Below are 19,563 nucleotides of genomic sequence, written 5' to 3'. Positions count from 1 at the left end.
AGGACCCAGGGGATGGTACACAGATCTGCACATATGAATCATGTGGGTCCAGGACCTCCCTCCCCTTCCATGCCACCACCAGGTAAAGTAAACTCTTCCTCTCTCGGGGCCACCTTGGAGAGAAATGGAAAAGTGGGGCAAGGAAAACCATAAGATCGAAATATCTAGGATATTGTTTAAAGGATTGGATCAGGTGAGGTTTAATTTTCCATCCCTACATGGTATAGTGAAGGGCTCAGGAAAAAGATTAGAGCAATTATAGAAAATAATGAAGCTATATTTTCTTTGTGTCACTAAATGTAGGGTAATTTTGAACTTGCTAAAATTGTCTTTGTCCTGTTTCTATTCACTGATGCCTGCACGCCTGGGGCGCACATACGCATACATGCTTGCTTGTGCACACACACCTGCACTTGTACACATGCAGGCACACCTACACTTGTACAAGCACACACACAGCATGTGTGCAAGTTTTCCCTACCACCACCTCCCCCCAGGGGAGCATTAATGAGAAATGTAGATGTAACTGAGGATTTCAAGGAGAGATGGAGAAGATCTCATTGCATCCTCTGCAGCAAACAGGTTTATAATCCCCCTTCAACGCTCGACTTCATACTGAAGATGCACCTTTTTCAAATTTGAATATTTGATATCTCTGAACCAGAATCCGTCTTACCATGATGGTGTATCATGGCATAATTGGCATGTTCTCATAGCAATGCCTAAAATAATGGTGTGTCTTATACTGGCACCTTCTTCTATTGGATGAAGTCCCTGTAGCTTTCTGCTTTGCTGCCTTCCTCAACTGTGGCCAGAGCCTTACTCACTGAGGCAGTTGCATCGAGTGGTTCAAAGCACGATTCTAGCATCAGACTGTTGTTCGCTAGCTTCACCTTTGAACAGTCAAGTGACCTTGGGCAACTTACTGAACCATTCTGGGTCATTGTTTCCTCATCTGTGAAATGGGAATAATATTAGTAATTACCTCTTAGGGTTGTTGTGAGAGTTAAGTGAGTGATACGTAGAGATTGAGATAGTGCCAGGTGTAGGTAAGCACTAGATAGAGTTATTACTCTTTAGTTGCCTCTCACACGGGCCCAGCCTCCTCTTACCCATTGCCTTCCCCCCACTTTTTTAAAGATTGTATTTATTTATTCATGACACACACACACACACACACACACACACACACACACACAGAGGCAGAGACACAGGCAGAGGGAGAAGCAGGCTCCCTGCAGGGAGCCCGATGTGGGACTCGTTTTCTAGGATCACATCCTGAGCCAAAGGCAGATGCTCAACCGCTGAGCCACCCAGGCGTCCCTGTCTTTTTCTTCCTTTTTTTTTTTTTTTTAATTTTTTTTTTGCCTTTTTTTTGCCTTTTTTTTTTTTGCCTTTTTCTTCCTAACTTATTTTATGAATAGTTCAGTGACCACTGTTTGCTATCTAAACATCCCTAGAGATCCTTCTTGTCCTCCCCAGCTGGCTTACTTAAATATTTCCTCCAAACAGATCTGTTTTCTCTTTCGAGGAATTCTGAGAGGAGATAAAAGTTACAGTATGTAGTACTGTATTTTAATCATTATTTCTGAGGCATCTATGGTAGATGCAAGAGATGGTGGGACATGAGCCTGACTGGAGTGGAGTATGTTCATTGGGGAACAGTAGGGCATATGATGGGAAAGATAGGTTGGAGCCAGATGGCCATTTCAAGGATCACTAGGATATTTCTTCAGCACATCCCCCCACATCTTTTGTGTCCACACTGTGGTTGCCTACTCACACTGACCAGCCCATATAGGTAGGGTGCAGTGGGTTTCCACACTCTCTTCAAAGCCACTTTTTCCCACATAGAAGGCTAGGCTCGAGAAGACAAGTTAGTGGATATGAACTGAGAGATTAATTGGGCTTAGGTCAAAAGTGGAAATTCAGAAACAAAATTTTAGATACAGAAGCCTTCGATAAAGGTAGACAAAGAGACACCGGCATATCTGGGTCCAAAGTGTGTGATAGGCCTGAATGTTTTCCATAAGATGTCCCGGGCCCTCAGTGCCAGAGTTGGAATGGCTGCAGCCTTGTTTTTTTCTTCAGTGAGGCTGGACAAGATAATCAACTCTAGCAAATGGGAAATGTCTCCTGTGTGGGGTTAGCACTTTCAGCTCCAGAAATCACACACTGAAAGCAGAGAGTCTTTTGGCATAGGATGATCAATTGACCTCTAGTGGTCAGTTTTCTATCCTCATAGTTCTTTTTGCTGGTGACCTTATTGAGAACAAATAGCTTCTAGTTGGTCACCACTGGAACAAAGGAATGTTGAATGGGGATTAAAAAATATTTTGGGGGGGCTTTCTTTCTGGGGGAGATTTTTTTTTCTGGGGGAGATTTTAATGAGTCAATGCTTTATTTTACCATGAATGTTTATAACCAAACCTAAATGTGCGTAGGATCTTGAATCTCCTCCCACAACTATTTCCTATTTGTTCCCAGAAAAATTCCAATGCCAGATTTTGTCATAGCAACCGGAGGCAAATATCAAGACAGCAATAAGGAGCAAACTCGGGCAAGGGTTTCTCTCCAATGTGATGAGAGTCTCTGTAGGGCACCCACTATCTGCATGAAGTTCTTCGAGAACCACCATGATTGGCCACACGGTTCCTTGTTGGGGAATCTAGAGGAGTCCCGCTTTGCTGACATCCAGGATCCACCAGGAAATGCACCTCTCAGGTTGCCAGGCCAGGTACGGAAAAACTGACCTGCTGACTCCCCAGGCTGTACATAGCCTGTTGTGTGTTCATCTTTATTTTCACATGTCAAGTTTTCAGAATTAAATGTATTGAATTATTATTATTCCAGCCTGCATTTCCTGCGAGGATTTTGATAAACAAGCATATTATTGATTTCCTAAATGGTCCCCTCAAGTGCTTTCTAGAAGCAGGCAGGGTGTGTATGAATAAGCAAACAAAATAAAACCTGAGAGACTTCTAATACCTGCTCACGGTGTTCCTCCTCCTGCTCCTTTCTTCTTTGCTCTTGTCTTGGTGGTGCTCTGAGATCAGACTCCTTGTGCCTGTAGGTCAAATCATCTGTAGTTTTGCCACAATGCGGCCTTCTTGCTGCAAGAACCTTTGAGTTTTGAATAAGTTATATCGGATGTTGGTTCTGAGAAGGGATGTGTTGGCAGCTGTTTATCAGCTGGCTCTCAGACACAGAATTGCCTTGCTCTGTAGAGTGTGCTGATGTCTGTAGTGTAAATACTCCAACCATGGCCAATTTCAAGCTGCTAAGGTTATCTTATGAGTGAAGAACTGGAAAGAGATACACACAGTTAACTCTAAGGAACTGGATGCACCATAGTACTGATTCTGTGGACTACGCCAGGGGTTCTCAACCTTGGTGCTGTGACACTTTGAGCTGGATAATTCTTGTTGTCAGTATCTGTCCTGTGCGTTGCAGGATATTTAGCAGCGTCTGGCTTCAATCTACTAGATGATAAAAGGAGCCCCTTTCTGCCCCAAGGTATGACAAAAATATCTCTAGATATTGCCAAATGTACCCTGAGGGGCAAAACTGACCACCCAGCTCTGGGCCAGTCTGCACAGATGGTGTTCAGAAGATCCATTCAGCAGGCAGTAGGCTTTTATCAGCTGTTCTCCATGAAGCATCCTTAGCATGCCTCTGAAGAGGCTCTCCCTTGGCATTTTGGACATGGTATTTTTAAAAATCAGAATGTATTTCCTTGAGGAGTCCCAAGAATAGTGATGTCATGAAGAATTAAACCAATGCAAAATGTGGCCATGAGGGGAGAATCAAGATAATTCCACGGACCCGATTCAAGAACATAATAGATTATAATGGACTGTAGAGGTCCCCTCCTCCAGGCTTTACTTGGTATGGATGAAAAATGAGACTCAGAGGTGAGGAGTGAATTGTTCAAGGGCACAAAGGAAGCTGTAGATGTGCCTAGGTCAGTTGTTGGGTGATGGGTAAATGCCTCTGTGACATACTGGGAATTGGGACTGATGCCAAATTGCAGCCATGAGGGTTTTGTAGGTTTTACAGTGTTAGGTTTTCATGGCCATATTTGACATCTCCCTGTCCCAAACCCTCCCCTGCCCTGAAATATCTGCTCATGAAAACCCCATTATAATGAGGGACTTCTGTTTCAGCTGGAATTATTCTCATCAGCTTCTGAAGTGAGTAGTTGATTAAAATGTTCTATTCAGGAGGGTCAGGCTACTTGTCATTCGAGAACAAACATTGAAGATTGTCCCTGATTTCTCTCTCCTTCCTTCCACATCTGCACTGGGCCTTCTCATTGATGAAGTATCTCATGCCATTCTCAAAGCAATTTAAGGAAAGGACTTAGGGAAGAAATGAACTTCCAGCAAAAAAAGTTAAGACCACAAGATTAATGTGATAAATAAGAAAGCCTCTCCTAGTTAGCATTGAAAACGTGTTTTCAATACACAGAGGTGCCCAGTCAGAAAGGAAGTATTATGGAGGGATGATTTTCATCAGCAGAGTTCCTTGGCTTTGGAACGTCCCGTGAAATTAAAGAAATCATATGCTAGTAAGTCAATATGCTTCAAGTGCCAATAAATTGAGCTTAATGAGAACAGCAAATCTGCTTTTATTAGGATATTGAATAAAGGTGAAAGGAGTGCTTTGAATCATGGCTCCTTAAAAACACATCAACATTCGAAAAGAATTAAGATTTGGTGATTTTGTGTGGAACAATTCATCACTTCATTCCAGATTGTTTTTTTTACAATATGAAGTGTTGGCTCTCGAGAAAATTTCCCATAACCAAAGTTTATTGTCATCACCTCACACATCTCACGTTGTCCTTTGTCGCACCCCCCTAGGTCCACGGTGATCATGCAAACCAGCCTCATGGGCAGCTTACCTTACACAGGTCCTCTAAGACTCTCTGGGCCTTTGGATTTTTGCTTTCTTTTCCCAGGGGATGATTCAGCCTCAACAGTTGAATCTAAAGGAGTCAATAATACAGGAGTGTTAGTGGTGGGTAAGGGTAAGAAGGGGAGGTGTTATGGGTTGTGGGCAGCATTTGATGCAACTCTGTACAACACTCCCTGCTCTGGGCTGTTAAGGCCACACAGCTCTATGAGGAAAGGCCTCATGGGCGATGGAAAGAATTTTTCTTTCTTTGGCATGGATTGTGAATTGATCTAATCTTGTTCCTTTTTTATGAAGAAGCTGTCTACTCAGCAACTAATGATTTTTTTTAAAGCAGTTAACAATTTACTGTATAATCTTTTGAAAATGTTTTATGCATATATTGTCAGGAACTTTTCCAAAGGCTCATTATACATCTTGCCAAAGTATTGTCCAGAGGAACATTGCCGATATACACTCCTACCTACTGTCTAGGAGTACCTTCATTATTGTAATTAAAAAAGTCAACATGTTGGGAAGTAATATCTCATTTTTTATTAGAACTAATATAACTCTAATGATGTTGATTACCATTTTGCATGTTGACTCTTTTATTAGGACTTGATATTTTTAGACCAGTTTTAGGTTCACAAAAAAATTGATAGGCAGGTACAGAGATTTCGCATATGCCCCTATTCCAACATGTGCATAGCCTCCCCTGTTACCAACATCTTCTGTTAAAGTGGTATATTAGTCACAATTGATATACCTATATTGACACATCATCATTACCCAGAATCCATAGTTTATAGTTTGTTCTTGGTAGTGTATAATCTACAGATTTGAACATGTAGCCATCATTATGGTCTCATACAGAGTATCTTCACTGTCATAAAAATTCTGTTCTGCCTATTAATCTCTCCATTTCCCTGCCAACAACTGTTCTTTTATGATTTTTTTCTCAAAGTGGAAAAGGTAGGAGCAATAGCTTTCAGTTCTAAGGAAAGGTCCTATTAACCTTTGTAAGCCCTAGGAACTAGGGAGTGCAAAGTTGAGAAGAAAATAAATAATTTGGTCTATAGTATTTGCCCTTGAGCCAACATCTGACACTTCCAGAGCTTAACACTGCACTCTTGCAGTGTTACCCATGCTACAAGAGTATTACCAAGAGATGTCAAGACATGAACAGTCTTGGTCATTGGCAACAGCAGTTCCAAAGAGCTGTCTTGCTAGACTATTCCTTCTAAAGATTCATTTTTGCCAACTTCTTGTCTTTGTCATATGATCCTTCCTGGCTCTGCAACACAGATGTGAAAAGTGAAGAGAGCATGCCTTTTCCATTTCTAAAAGTGGAAAATACACAATTAACTTTGGGACTTTTAAAGTATTAATACTATTCCCCATATGTATCCACAGCCATATGTAGAAATAGATTTAAAGGATGGTGTGTACATACACATGGCTTCTCACTATCAAGTGGTTAAAACTGATGGGCTTCAAGCTGGGTTTTGGGGGTTAACTGGACACATGGGCTAGGATCTGGTCCTCAGTTGTAGACTGAATGCCCTGGTTAGTCCATTTGTTGAGAACTAAATCAGGTGGCGAGGGTGGGAGGCAGGGGAGCCACTCACCTCACCTACACCCATAAGCCTGTTTTATTCATCAGAACAACTTACCAGACTGTGAGCCCCCTGGGGATAGAACTCAGCTTATTTTGTAACCTCAGTGCTAAGCATAGTGCCAGCCATGTAATAGGCTCTTTTAAAAAAATTATTTTATAGTTTTATTGAAGTATAAGTAATGTAGAATCAACCGCACATTTTTAATTTTTCCATTTGATAAGTTTTGATATATGTATACACTCATGAAACCATCACCACAATCAAGATAATGAACATATTCATTGCTCCTGAAGCTTCCTTTGCAATTCTACTTCCCTTCCTCCCACTGTTCCCAGACAACCAAGGTTTTGCCTTCCGTCACTCCAGATTAGTTTGCATTTTCTAGAATTTTATATGCATGGAATTGTCTTGAAAACAGAAGTCACTCAAGGCAGAGCAACAGGTAAAAGAAGCCTGGATCCCTGAAATCATAGAGAAATCATGGAGTGCTGTGCTAGCCCTGGGCTAATGACCTCCAGAGCTTTTAAAAGTCTCTTTTGTGTTTTATGGTTTGTTTTTTCAGCCAAAACGGCCCTGACTACTACAGTTAGTAAGGGTAGAGCTCGAACAAGAGGGAGTGTGATGTTGCACATCATGCAAATGTGCCCATCTTCATACTAAGGATTTTTCTTTTTTTTTTTTAAATTCTATTTATTTATTTATTTGAGAGAGAAAGAGAGAGAGAGAGAGAGAGAGAGAGAGAAAGAGTACAAGTGGAGTTAGGGACAGAGGAAGAGGAAGAGGGAGAAGCAGACTCCATTTTGAGCCTTTGACCCCAGGACCTTGAGATCATGACCTGAGCCGAAGGCAGACGCTTAACTGACTGAGCCACCCAGGCACTCCTCTAAGGATATTTCTGAGTAGAAACATGGCATCAGCTGTTGGACTCTCTTTTGGTGAGTTCTGGAAAAATGCTGTGATTCATTATAAACCATTCTCCTTTTCCCAACCATGCAACTCCCTCCCATCAATATGTATCCATCATTAAGAGTTTAGACTTCTCAAAATTATAACTCATTTTACATTTATTTACTTTTAACTTGGTGGTCTCCGGTGAGACATGACATTAGCCTAATCTCATTAAATTTTTTTTTTTACAAATCATAATGTATGGTGGCTTATTTGGAAATGCTTTCTATAGATGTCTAGTCTCATTTATCATGTAGGAATTCTTATTATGTTTAATTCCCAGTGATCGTTTGGCTTGTGACTCTTTTTAATATTTGAGATATTTCAAACATCCAGAGAAGAGTGTATGTCCAGATGTCATTTATCTGGCAAACATGACTCTGTAGAACAGTAGCTGTCATTTTATTTATTGCCTTAGTGGGACTTTCTTTTTTCAAATGGCACTGTATGCAGAACTCTGTTACATAAAACATCTATCAGAGCTTTTCTGGTTGAAGTGTGAGTGGAGGGCTTGGAGCCTTTCTGGGTGAACATCCCTCTGACTTATCCCTCGCCTCACCATGGGGGCCCCTGAGATGTGCCCACAGAGCATGAAGGACATGTGAAGGAAACCACAGATTTAGAGTATGTTCAAGATGCAGAAAGCAAGCTAAATGCTATTCGGATCTCTGTGCTTTTATTCTACCCACAGTTATAGCAAGCTTTGTAATCTGGTTTCCCAGCCATAGAAGCAGAGAAGAACAACTCAGAGGAGAAGGCAGCCAGCCAGATGTGACTGTGGCTAACAGACCAGAGAGAAGAGGCAAGGATAAACACAAGGCATTAAAAACCACCTTCTGAAGTCATTTGGGGTAAATGTCATCTTCCTAATAGGTTTCAGTGGGTCATGGAGGCATATTTTTATATATTTATATATGCATGTGTGTTTTTATATATATTTAGTGGGAGTCAGTCTAGTAGCATGTAGTATAAACTACACACACACACACACACACACACACAGTGTTTTGTTTAGTGTTTATGAAAATGACCCTGAGGAGAAAAGCCTCCCTTATCTTTTATATTTTACATTTGTTTTATAGTTGATAACGGTAATACTTATAGGATGACTATTATTATGTGCCAGGTACATGAGTGTTTTATGTCCTTGACTTAAATTCAACCCTCACCACTATTTTATGAAGTAGAGACCATCCCCAGAGACACAGAGAAGTTAGTTCCCTTGCCCAGTGTCACACAGTGAGCATGTAGTGGAGCTGGGATTCAAACCCAGACATCTTGACCCCAGGGCCCTTGCTTTTACTATGTGCCAGTATCTTAGGAGCAGTTCCGATATTTATTTATTTTTATTTTTTAAGATTTTATTTATTAATTCATTCATGAAAGACACAGAGAGAGAAAGAGAAAGAGAGAGGCAGGCAGAGGGACAGGCAGAGGGAGAAGCAGGCTCCATGCTAGGAGCCTGACGTGGGACTCGATCTCGGGTCTCCAGGATCACGCCCTGGGCCAAAGGCAGGTGCTAAACAGCTAAGCCACCCCAGGATCCCCAGTTCCGATATTTAAATAATAAAGTGTAAACATCTTGTAGCCGGCAAGTTTTTCTGTTGTCTGGAAAACCCATTTATCCAATAAGTGGAAAACTTGTCCTCCAGCAATCCTGGGTAAATGGAAGAATGGATTGAGTGGAAACAGGAACACGGGCCTCTTCATGTTGTGTCTCAAGGGCTCCCTCTGCCGTGGGGGCTTTTCAGAGGCCCACAGAGAGGCGAACCAGCCCCAGCAAGTCTGAATAATCAGGAAATCCCCCGCAGTTGGACTTGACAATGAAAATGAACCCCATCAGCCAAACCCACCTGCACGCTGGTTGCCTTTCCTTTGCAGTATTGTCATCCTCCTAGTGGCTCAAGACGTATTTTGAGGTTGACATAGAGACTACTGTGTTTTTTAGAGGCATTTCCTTTCTGGCCTGTGTTTATACATTGTGGTGGGAGAATCTGAGGCTTCCAGCTTCAAAAATGAGTCCTGTTTCAAGTTACGAAAGTGCTGGGATGTGGGGTGCAGGTCAGCGTGTACCACCCCATGCGCTGGGAGTGGCCTGTCTTCGCGTCCAGCCTCTGTTGCCGTTCTTTGTGCTCTGCGACACAGAAGTTGCCTTGGCTTCTCCTGATGTTAAGTTTGTAGAGGTGGACTTTTCTGGAATCCCACTTTTCTGGAATGAAACACCATTTCCAGGGGAGCTTCTGATTGGAAAAGGTCTATCTGTTCCAAAAGAGACCCAAGAGCATATTTGCTCTGAGGGCTACTACCTCAGTCGGTTCAGGCTGCAATAACAAGATAAATTGGGTGGCTTAAACAACAAACATTTATTTCCAGCAGTTCCAGAAGCTGGAAGTCAGGTCGGAATGCCAGCATGACTGGGTTCTAGCAAGGGCCCTCTTCCTGGCTTCCAGGTGGCTGCCTTCTTACTGTATCCTCACATGACAGAAAGAGCACTTCTCTCATGTTTCTTTTTATAAAGGGCACTAATCCCGCCATGAGGGCCCCACCCTTGTGACTTAATTACCTCTCAAAGACCTCAGCTACAAGTGCCATCATGCTTCAGTATATGAATTCTGAGGGTACACAAACATTCAGTCCATAGCAGCTAGAGTGTTAATTTATTATACATTTCCCCCCTCAGTGTTCTTTTCATGGTTGCTGTAAATCAGGGAGTCATATGCAGCATATCTCACACATGCATACACACGGTCCATCAGCCAGGCTTAAAGCAATTCATTTTCTTCTTTTTGTTGTTGTTTTAAGAAGGTAAATCAAAATACTCAGCACATTTGCTTAACTGTTAGCAAAATCAACTTTCTGGTAATGTTAACCACACCATATTATTTTCAAGCCAATCCCACTTAATAACCTCTTCCCCATTCTTGCTGCCCAGTGAACTCCTATTTATCTCACAAATCTCAGTTTCTGTGTGACCACTTTTGTGCTATTTCTGAACACTGAACATATTTCTATTACAGAACATATCTCATGAAGTAGTCATTTGTTGCATATCCACTGCCCTTGTCAGGGTATGAGTTTCATGAAACTCATAGGTAGGATTTGTAACTTAGGTAGCACCATGCTCTTGTACAGGTGTACAGAATTCTAAGAGCCCCAGGCCCCTAAGCTTCCCACCTCCCCAGTAGACATACCTTATGGAATTCCCCCTCCTTGAATGTGGATGAGATCTATGAATAGGAAGGATGTCACTAACCTGATTGGGTTACATTATATGGCTAAGGAAAGGGATTTTGCAGATATAAATAAGTTTCCAAGTCAGTCAGTTTTGAATTAACCCAAATGGAGAGTATACTGGTGGGCCTGCCATAATCAGGTGAAAGGTCTTTAAATTAGCCTAGACCTTCCCAAAGGAAAAGATTCCTCTTCTGGCTTTGAAGAAGCAAGCATGCATATTTTAATACCATGGGCCCACATGGCAAGGATGAGAGTGGCCTCTAGGAGTTGAGAGCAGTTCATGGCCAACAGCTATCAAGAATATGGGGAGCTCAGCCATATAGCCACAAGGAAGTAAGTTCTGCCAACAAGGCAAATGAACTTGGAAGTAGATTTTTCCTCATTCAAGCCTCTGGAATGGGAATGTAGCCCGGCTGACACCTTAATTGCAACCTTATGAGAGCCTGAGCAGAGACCCAGTTTAGCCATGCCCAGACTCCTGACCCACGGAAACTATGAGATAGTAAATGTATGTTGTTTTAAGCCACTGAAGTTGTGGTAATTTGTTATGCAACAATAAGAAACTAATACAGTAGGCATTTCTTAAATGTTTGTTGAATTTAATTTAATCAGGGAAATAGAGCATTTAAAGTGAACCTCTGCTAAAGTTTTGGCCAATTTTAAGAATGGAGATGTCTTAAAGAATTGCTGTCTTCTTATGAGTCTTCTGCTCATCCAGGCAACTTCACACACGTCCAGGGGTTTCGTACATACCAACTTCTGATCGTCTGGAAATAGGAAGTGAGATTCTCTCCAGGCGTCGCTCGGCATTCTTGGGAGATAGAATGGCTAAAAATTGATGTTGAAATGAGACCACCATCATTTTTCAGTCTGCTCACTATGTACAGAGCTCAGGATGATTAGAAAATGTAAAACACATGTGAATGGCTCAAACCCCTTTAGTTAAATCACATTTACATAGATCAGTTTTCCCAAAGGACATAAGTGAGCTGAACTTAAGCAATTAAAAAAAAAACAAACCCCAAACTAGAACCTTTTGCTAAAGCCAAAAAACATGGATGAGTTAAACCGTATCAGATATAATGGTTTGTTTTGAGAAGTGTTTGGTTTGTTGTCTATATGTGTGCGTGTGTTTTTTTTTTAAGACAGATAGAAAAACAGACCTGGTAAGATCTTTGGCTGCCAAGGTAGAAACCCAGTATACAGGGTTTAGTTCCACCAAAGTAGTTGATACCATCAGGATCACTGGTGACCCAGGTCAGGGACATGCTGCTGGCTCTCCGTTACATTCCAGAGCCACTTCATGGCCCATGGCAACAGAGGGACTGTGAATGTGGCTGAAAACAAAATTGGACCCAACCCTGGCCTTGGTGTTCCAACCGGAGCAAGTTTCTAGGACCTTGAAGTACCACTTCGGGGGGATTCTCCTTGCTCTTCTGCAGTGTGGAGAATAAGAATAAACTTTCTGGTCCCAGAGCATCTTCTCTCCTATTGCCAACATTTTCAATTCCATTTGCCATTAGCTAAATGTAGCTTCCTATTTCGAAGAGGCCGAAAAAGACTTTTGGAGGCCCCACAGACAGTCTCGGAAGGCTTCATGGGCAGCAAACAACTTCTAGCAAACTACAATTTGATGAGTTAAGTGTAAACGAATCAGAGACATATGGATTACATTTTTGGGGAAATACACATGGGCTTACAATGTAAAGCGGGGCAGTGGGGGTGGGGCTGGGGTAGAGAAGGGAATGCTTGGAAAAATGTGGTTTGGGTCTTGCCAATTGCAGAATGTTTGAAACAAATAATCTGAGATGTTTTGCCCAACCTAGAGCGCGGCTGGATTCACCCTTCCCTTCTATTTACGTGTCATTTTCAGACTTGGCATACATGCCAATGCTGGCTTGGGTCTTGGGTAGATTTTTCTAAAAATGTAGTTATTTTGAAAGCTATTGCATGTGTAGCCTCTGAGTGTGAAGGATGGAGTGGTGCTGGGGAAGAGATGGGCATTTAGAAATATCTTTCTGCCCCTGGATCCAACTATCCCTAAGCCGCTCTGCTACATTCCACTCATGAAGGTTCCAAGTCCATCCAGGCTGTGCCCGTGGGGGAAATGTGGCAGCTTGAGAAAGTCACTTAACCACAGTCTCCCCACCTGTAAAATGAGGATAATATTACCTATCCCAGGGCCCCTGGGGATTGAGATGCTGTGGAGTGTGGACTTGGGAGGCATATTTCCTGGGATATCATCACATCCCTGATACTTGTGTGAGCTTGGGCAAGTTCTTTAGCATCTCTATGCCTCAGTTTCTTCATCTGTATGATGGGGATAATGTTAACATCCCCCACATGGGGTTGCCTTGAGAATTAAAGGAGTTACTACATGTAAAGAACTTAGCACGGTGCTGGGCACATGGTAAGTGTTGGGCAAATGTTCACAGTTGCTCTTGTTCCATTGAGCCTCTGGGTGTTGTAGAAAATAAGTCAGCTTCACCCTAAAGCCGAGGACGAGGGGCAGCACCTCCCTCCTACTGCAGGGGCTCCTCCTTTTCTTACTGCTTCCATTTGTAGATTACTTCTCTACGTCTTTCACCCCCCGAATAAGAAGCAGGAGAATTTTCCTGTTTAAAATGAGGCTCATTGTTTCCTCCATTCTGAGGAGGTTCCTTTTCTCTCCTCTGCTTTACCACCCTAGAGTCACTTAATTCAGGAGCTCACCTAGGTCATACCGGGGTGTGATGGAAGTCTGGAGGCTGGAATGGAAGAAAACCATGAGCCTAGTGTCGCACTGGTTAAAGGCCTTGCTTCTCAATCCTCCTTGTGCTTGAGGGTGCACCGGGGAACATTAAAAAGATAATAGAGGTTTTGAGTGTGGAGCTTGGGGATTACTAAGTGTAAAACTCTCTAGATACTTCTAATGTGCAGTGAGGGCTCAGAATCATTCTGGCTAAAGCAGAGTGGGCATTGCAGGTGCTTCTCATGGTCACTTCTGGCCCTCACCCCTTTTAACCTACTGTCCCTTCCTTTGGAGGCCAGATGGGATTTCTGTCCTCTTGAGCTCTGACCTTCATGCCCTGAGCAAGCTTTCCTCTGGGGCTCTGGCTTTGAGGTCTGCAGAAGCTAAACTACTTCATCTCTGAACCCAGGTAGGCTTTGGGTCAGAGCTGCCACCCAGGGTGTTGGGCCACCCCAGCTCTGCTCTGGTTGTCTTGTCTGAATCCCCACCTTCCTTGCCTGCCTAACACTTTCTAGCTGCTGTTTCCCTGCCACTCCCCTCTCAGTCAGCACCTTGTTGCTTCCTGTTTTATTCATTGACCACCACCCTCTTTTGCTCTGTCACATGTAGTTTCTGAGGTTCTATATAGTGTTGTGAAGGAAGAAGGGTTTTGGAGCTGGACCTGGGTTTAAGTCTCTCCCTGGCTGCTAACAACTTATGTAATCTCTCTGAGCCTCAGTTCCTCATTTGTAAAATAGAATAACCTTACCTGCCTGACCGTATGGCTGTGAAAATTACGGGAGATGAATAGGGGTGATAGTTATGCTGGTGGTGACAAGGCAGTGGCAGCAGTGCTGGTGCTGGTGGTGACGGCGCTGGTGGTGGTGGTTTTGGTAATGGTGGTGGTGACGGTGACCATGACAGTGGTGCTGGTGGTAGTTGTGTGCTGGTGGTGATGGCGATGGTGGTAGCAGTATTGGTCATATGGGGGCGGTACAGGTGGCGGTGATACGGGTTTGGTGGTGATAAAGGTTCAATCGAGAAAGCAGAAGCTGGGAGGAAGGATCAGTGTTCTGTTCAGAGGAACCACACGGGAAGGCAAGACAGAAGGATCTTTGTTTGCATTTGCTGAGGCAATGGGAATAGCTGGCTGTATCAGTGAGCATTTGGTGAGGAAAGCAGAGCTACTTTAGGTGACATGGAATAAGGGATTTATTATAGTGATTAGGCTCACCCAACATGAAAGCTAGTGGAAAAGTCTATGCAAGGCTGTTGCCTCTGTGTCTGATGTTGGGCGTAAAGTTTCTACAGGCCAGCAGGGCCTGCATGTGGGATGCAAAGCTGGATATGATATGGGGGAAAGCAAGAAGGAACAAACTGGAACTTGCATCTGACTCTCACCACCTCCGATCTTGATAGCACAGGTGACCCGTAGGACAAGTGGACGCCCATGATCACGGGGGCACATGTGCCCCTGGCCCAGGATCAGAGGAGCTGCAGGAGACCCAGTGGGCAGGGGAGATGCTGTGCGCCTGGCCAGTGCCCACCCCGCCGAGGTGAGCCAGCAGGCCTGAGGCGGCGTGTGTGGGCCCCTGCTCTGCCTGGTGCCCTAGTCGGGCCTCCTGAGCATAACTGGTCACTGCTTTACTCTGCCTTCCAGATGTCACACAGATTTCTCTTGTTCCAGCCTGAATTCGGAGCCATATAGGGAAGGAACTCAGTGATATTGTTTGGTTCTTGTGACATGGGACAAAGCCACATGTAGCCCAGATGGAGTATAAGCTTCAGAAACAAGAGTGGCCTGTGCATGTCGCTCAGCTTTATCACTTCCAGCTCAGAGAGGCAAGGATAACTAGAGCTGAGCCGAGGGCCACTGGAGACTGGACCACAGAGCCCTTGATAGTCTCAGGGTGAGGAATAGCCTGGCCGTTTTGTCTCATCCCCAGAAGCTGGGTTCTTTTGAGCCCCTAAGCACAGAGGGCTCACATCTCTCTCTCTCTCTTTTTTAAAGATTTTACTTATTTATTCATGAGAAACACAGGAGAGAGAGAGGGGCAGAGACACAGGCAGAGGGAGAAGCAGGCTCCACGCAGGGAACCCGACGTGGGACTCAATCCCAGGTCTCTAGGATCATGTCCTGGGTCTCTCGGATCACGTCCTGGGCTGAAGGCAGCGCTAAACCATTGAGCCACCCGGGCTGCCCAAGGGCTCACATCTCTTACCCCAGTCCTCGACTTCTCAGTTGAGATGGAAACACCAGCCCCTCTTTGGGACTCTGGTGTACCTCTGAATTCACCCCAACATCTCTTTAAATGGCTCTTTTCATGACATTAACCCTGCTCTCTGTTTCTGACCCCTATGCCTGCTAAAGCCTCTAGCTGGACCTACAGATCTCTTTGGTGGCCAACATCCTCAGACCCTGGGTCATCCCTATAATGCTTCTGGTGCTCAGGACTTAGAGCCTTGGGAAAGCTTCTACCCTCTTCCTAATACTCTGGCCTCTGAAGGCTTCATTTACTAACAAATATAATTATGATATAATTTTTATTCTTTAATTTGAGAAACGTCTTTATCAAAGGTGCATTAGAATTTAACTCAGTTGTGTTCTCTCTTATTTTGTCTCTCACTGCTCTAACCTGCATCAAGTCATTGATGAGTAGCCAGGAATAGGAGTTGGTTTTGAGTTTTGTACTGTGAAATGAGTCGTCTGAGATTTGGTAGTCCAAACCATATCTTTCTCTCTCTCTCTCTCTCTCTCTTTGCTATACTACCTGGTTTCTGAACATTTTCCCCACCTGCAAGCAATTTACACAAATTATAAACTATATAACTGGTGTAATCTCTGTAACCATGAGTAGAGACTGGAAAAGGACCAGTTGTCATCAGGTTTGAAAACAAAGAAAAGGTCCTCTCACTGGTGGCCTTCTGCCTGATACTTCTCAGATGGTAGACAAGTTGTTATAATTATTTGCATCTCAATTTTCTTATCTGCACAATGAGTGGGTTGTCTTGCAATTCACACCATGTTCTTTGAAGACCCCAGGTTGCCGAGGACTCACTGGGACTTTGTGAGTAGAAAAGAGCACGGGATCTAGGCTCCCTTCATTCCTCATTCAACTAGTGAAGAATCACCTATGTCTATTTTATATATTTGATTTCTGTGATAGATTGGATTATTTGTTAGCCAATAATCACTCCCTCCCCTGTCTTCCTTGGAGCAGACCACACTCTCCTGTCTACTGGCTTTCGGCTTGGCCATGTAATTTACTTTGACCAATGAAATGGGGGAGGATATGACATGAATAGAGGTTTTCAGTGTGCTTGCAGGATTTGTCTTGCTTTTTGTGCTCTTCCATTTACTAGGAGAATATGCCCATAGGTAGCTACCAGTCTAGAAAGAATGAGAGATGTAAAAAAAAAAAAAAAAAAAAAAAGAATGAGAGATGTGTATAGCAGACCCATAGCCTGAGTTCCACCTAACTAGCTTATCCTCAAACTGCAGGTCTGTAAACATAAGAATAAATGTTGAAAACATTCTATTTTAGGGGGTGGTTTGTTGCACAACATTATTACAGTCATAGCTAGTATAGCTTACAAATACATTTTATTTTTTTATTTTAAGATTTTATTTATTTATTAATGAGAGACACACAGAGAGAGGCAGGCAGAGACACAGGCAGAGGGAGAAGCAGGCTCCACGCAGGGAGCCCAACTCGGGACTCGATCCCCAGACCCTGGGATCACGCCCTGAGCCGAAGGCAGACACGCAACCACTGAGCCAGCCAGGTGTTCCTACAAATAAGTTTTAATCAATAATCAGATTCTTTGGTTTAAGAGAAGTTTGAAAAGCTCTGGCTTTGCTGATTTTCCAGCTCTCCCATCCAGTTCTAACACCTTGTTTCTTTTTCTGTGTGTATATAGGAGAGGGGAGCGGGAGAAAGAAAGAGTTTTAGAAACAGAAGTCTTATGGAAAGAGAGAAAGAGAAACCGTAAGTTTTTCTTTGGGGGGAAGGGATGGTGAGCAGGGAGCAGGGAGCAGAGATGGGCTGAGCCATAGTTAAAGTGTATTCTATTTCTTTGAATCCTCAAGTAAGCAGATTTCACTCCTGATATTATTTTGCACCATTACGTTATTTTGTCCATTCATGTATTCCATTTGCACAACCTCTGAAATTCCAGGAAGAAGGTAAAAGAATAACATTGCACATAGCCCTGGGTTGTGCTGTGTTTATTTCATGAGGGACCATTCACTTGGGCTTAACCTCAAACTGACCTTCCTGACTCCAGACAAAATGGCAAAACTTTGTTAACAGATTTAAAATCATACTTTAAAGGAACCGAAATGGCTTACTTCCTGGGCGAAAGATATTTTCCATTCTCGTTATTTGTGTCCATGGACATAGGGAGATAACTTTTAGGAATTCCTAGACAACTTTACCACTGACGTGGATCCATAGATACTCTGGGGTCTCAGACAATTGGCACCCCACCCCAAACTCTGGATATGTGAGCTGCAGGTTAGAGGGAGAAGGACGGTCTTAGGCTATTTTCGAGCCATTTTACTCCAGCCCTTTGCAACATGGTTTAATTTTATTCTTGAAGTTTTGAGAACATCTCAAATGCAAATATAAAACTGTTGTCCAAAGCCATGAATGAGGGATATGTGGATGCCCAAGGTTCGAATGTATAATTGAAGGGTTACAAATACCATGTTTGAAGACGAACAACATTTTGCATCAGATCATTGGGAGATGGTTCTCTTCCCCAGAAGGAGTCTTCTGGTGTTTGTGAGGCCAGCATGAGGCAGGCTGGGCTTTGTGTGTGGCAGGGGCTGGGTTTGAGGTCATCTCTGCCATCAGCCTGTGCTCAGGTTGTGTCTTACACCGATGGCCACCTGATTTTGGGTATCAAATGATTCGCCTGCTTGTTTGTACTAGATTGAACGCCTTGGAGCTGCTTAATATTTTACAGACAGAATTTGGCACTGCCTATACAGAGGGAGTTCTGCTGCCATGCTCTGGGGGACCTGAGTCCATGACCCACAGTGCCATGTGTGGAGAAAATGGCTCTAGGAGATGATTTAATTTAGGTTGATTCATGAATGTCTAGCAAAAAATGTGCCAATAGTTGTATTTATTGAGTGCCAGGATATTTTATAATAAAAACCCTTTTCTGATAACGCCTAAAAAGAATAAAAGAACATATACCTGCCCAGCTAATAGAAAGGGAAGATGGAATTTAAAAAGATGAAACCAATCTGGATAAAGGCAAGAAAAAAGGGGAAAAGGGGAAAGGAACACAGAACAGTTTGGACAAATAGTAAGGTCGGGTATTTTAATACAAATAAGTCAATTATTACATTAATGTTAGTGAATTAAATACTACAATTGAAAGGTAAAGGTTGTCATACTGAATAAAAAACAAAACTGAAGTACATGCACTTATAGGTCATATACTTTAAAATAAGGTGTCTATAAATGGCCACAGTCCTTTCTGAAAGCAGCGTGGCAGTATGTATCAAGAGTCATACATTCATTTATACTCTTTGATCTTATAAATCATAGTTAAGACCTCAGAGTGTGAAGTGGGATTGACCTTAGTTCAAATCCCGTCTCTGCCCTGTACAAGCTATGTGATCTTGGGCAAATAACAATCCTTTGCTTTTTTAGCTGTCAAATGAGTGTAAGTTGTCTTTTTCTCATAGGAATGTTGTGAGGAATCAATGATATTTTGGGTATAAAGTGCTTAGCACAGATCCTGGCATGTAGTAACTGCTCAGTAAATGTTAGCTATTATAACCACTGCTGCTCCTGCTGGTTTTATTAACTATTAAGAGCAGCTTTTATTAAAACTGCTGCTGCTGCAGTTTTTAATATCAGAGAAATAATTATATTCAGGAAATAGTAAGCTAAAGAAAAATGTGGTATGCCTGAAGATGTTTATTGCATCCTTCCTAAAGCAATACAATATTAGAAACAATCTGTTTCTTTCATTCATTCATTCATTCATTCATTCATTCATTCCAACAAATATTTATTGAGATCCTATTATTTGCCAGGCACTACTTCCCACTGTTCAGGATGTATCAGTGAACAAGACAGACAAAGGTCGCTGCTTTTGTTATGGGGAATGTGTAGCTAAACTGTCAGGCAA

General features: G+C 42.9%; 1 long non-coding RNA gene across 2 annotated transcripts in view; it reads left to right on the top strand.

Annotated features, from left to right (window-relative positions):
- Positions 1-2,565: 2,565 nt before the first annotated feature.
- LOC112933540 (uncharacterized) overlaps positions 2,566-19,563 on the top strand; it is a 70,171-nt gene continuing 53,173 nt past the window's right edge. The window contains exons 1-3 of one of the 2 annotated variants that reach the window (XR_012001284.1): positions 3,647-7,453; positions 8,189-8,317; positions 17,332-17,399. This is a non-coding gene — a long non-coding RNA (uncharacterized lncRNA). Of the gene's footprint in view, positions 2,738-3,646; positions 7,454-8,188; positions 8,318-17,331; positions 17,400-19,563 lie in introns of those variants that run through there. The other variant, XR_003237685.2, reaches the window with a different exon arrangement.

This window comes from Vulpes vulpes, chromosome 4 (genome assembly GCF_048418805.1).
Source record: "Vulpes vulpes isolate BD-2025 chromosome 4, VulVul3, whole genome shotgun sequence".
Taxonomy (NCBI): Eukaryota; Metazoa; Chordata; class Mammalia; order Carnivora; family Canidae; genus Vulpes; species Vulpes vulpes.
Note: the sequence above shows the minus strand (reverse complement) of the source record. Positions and strands in the feature narration are given on the sequence as shown.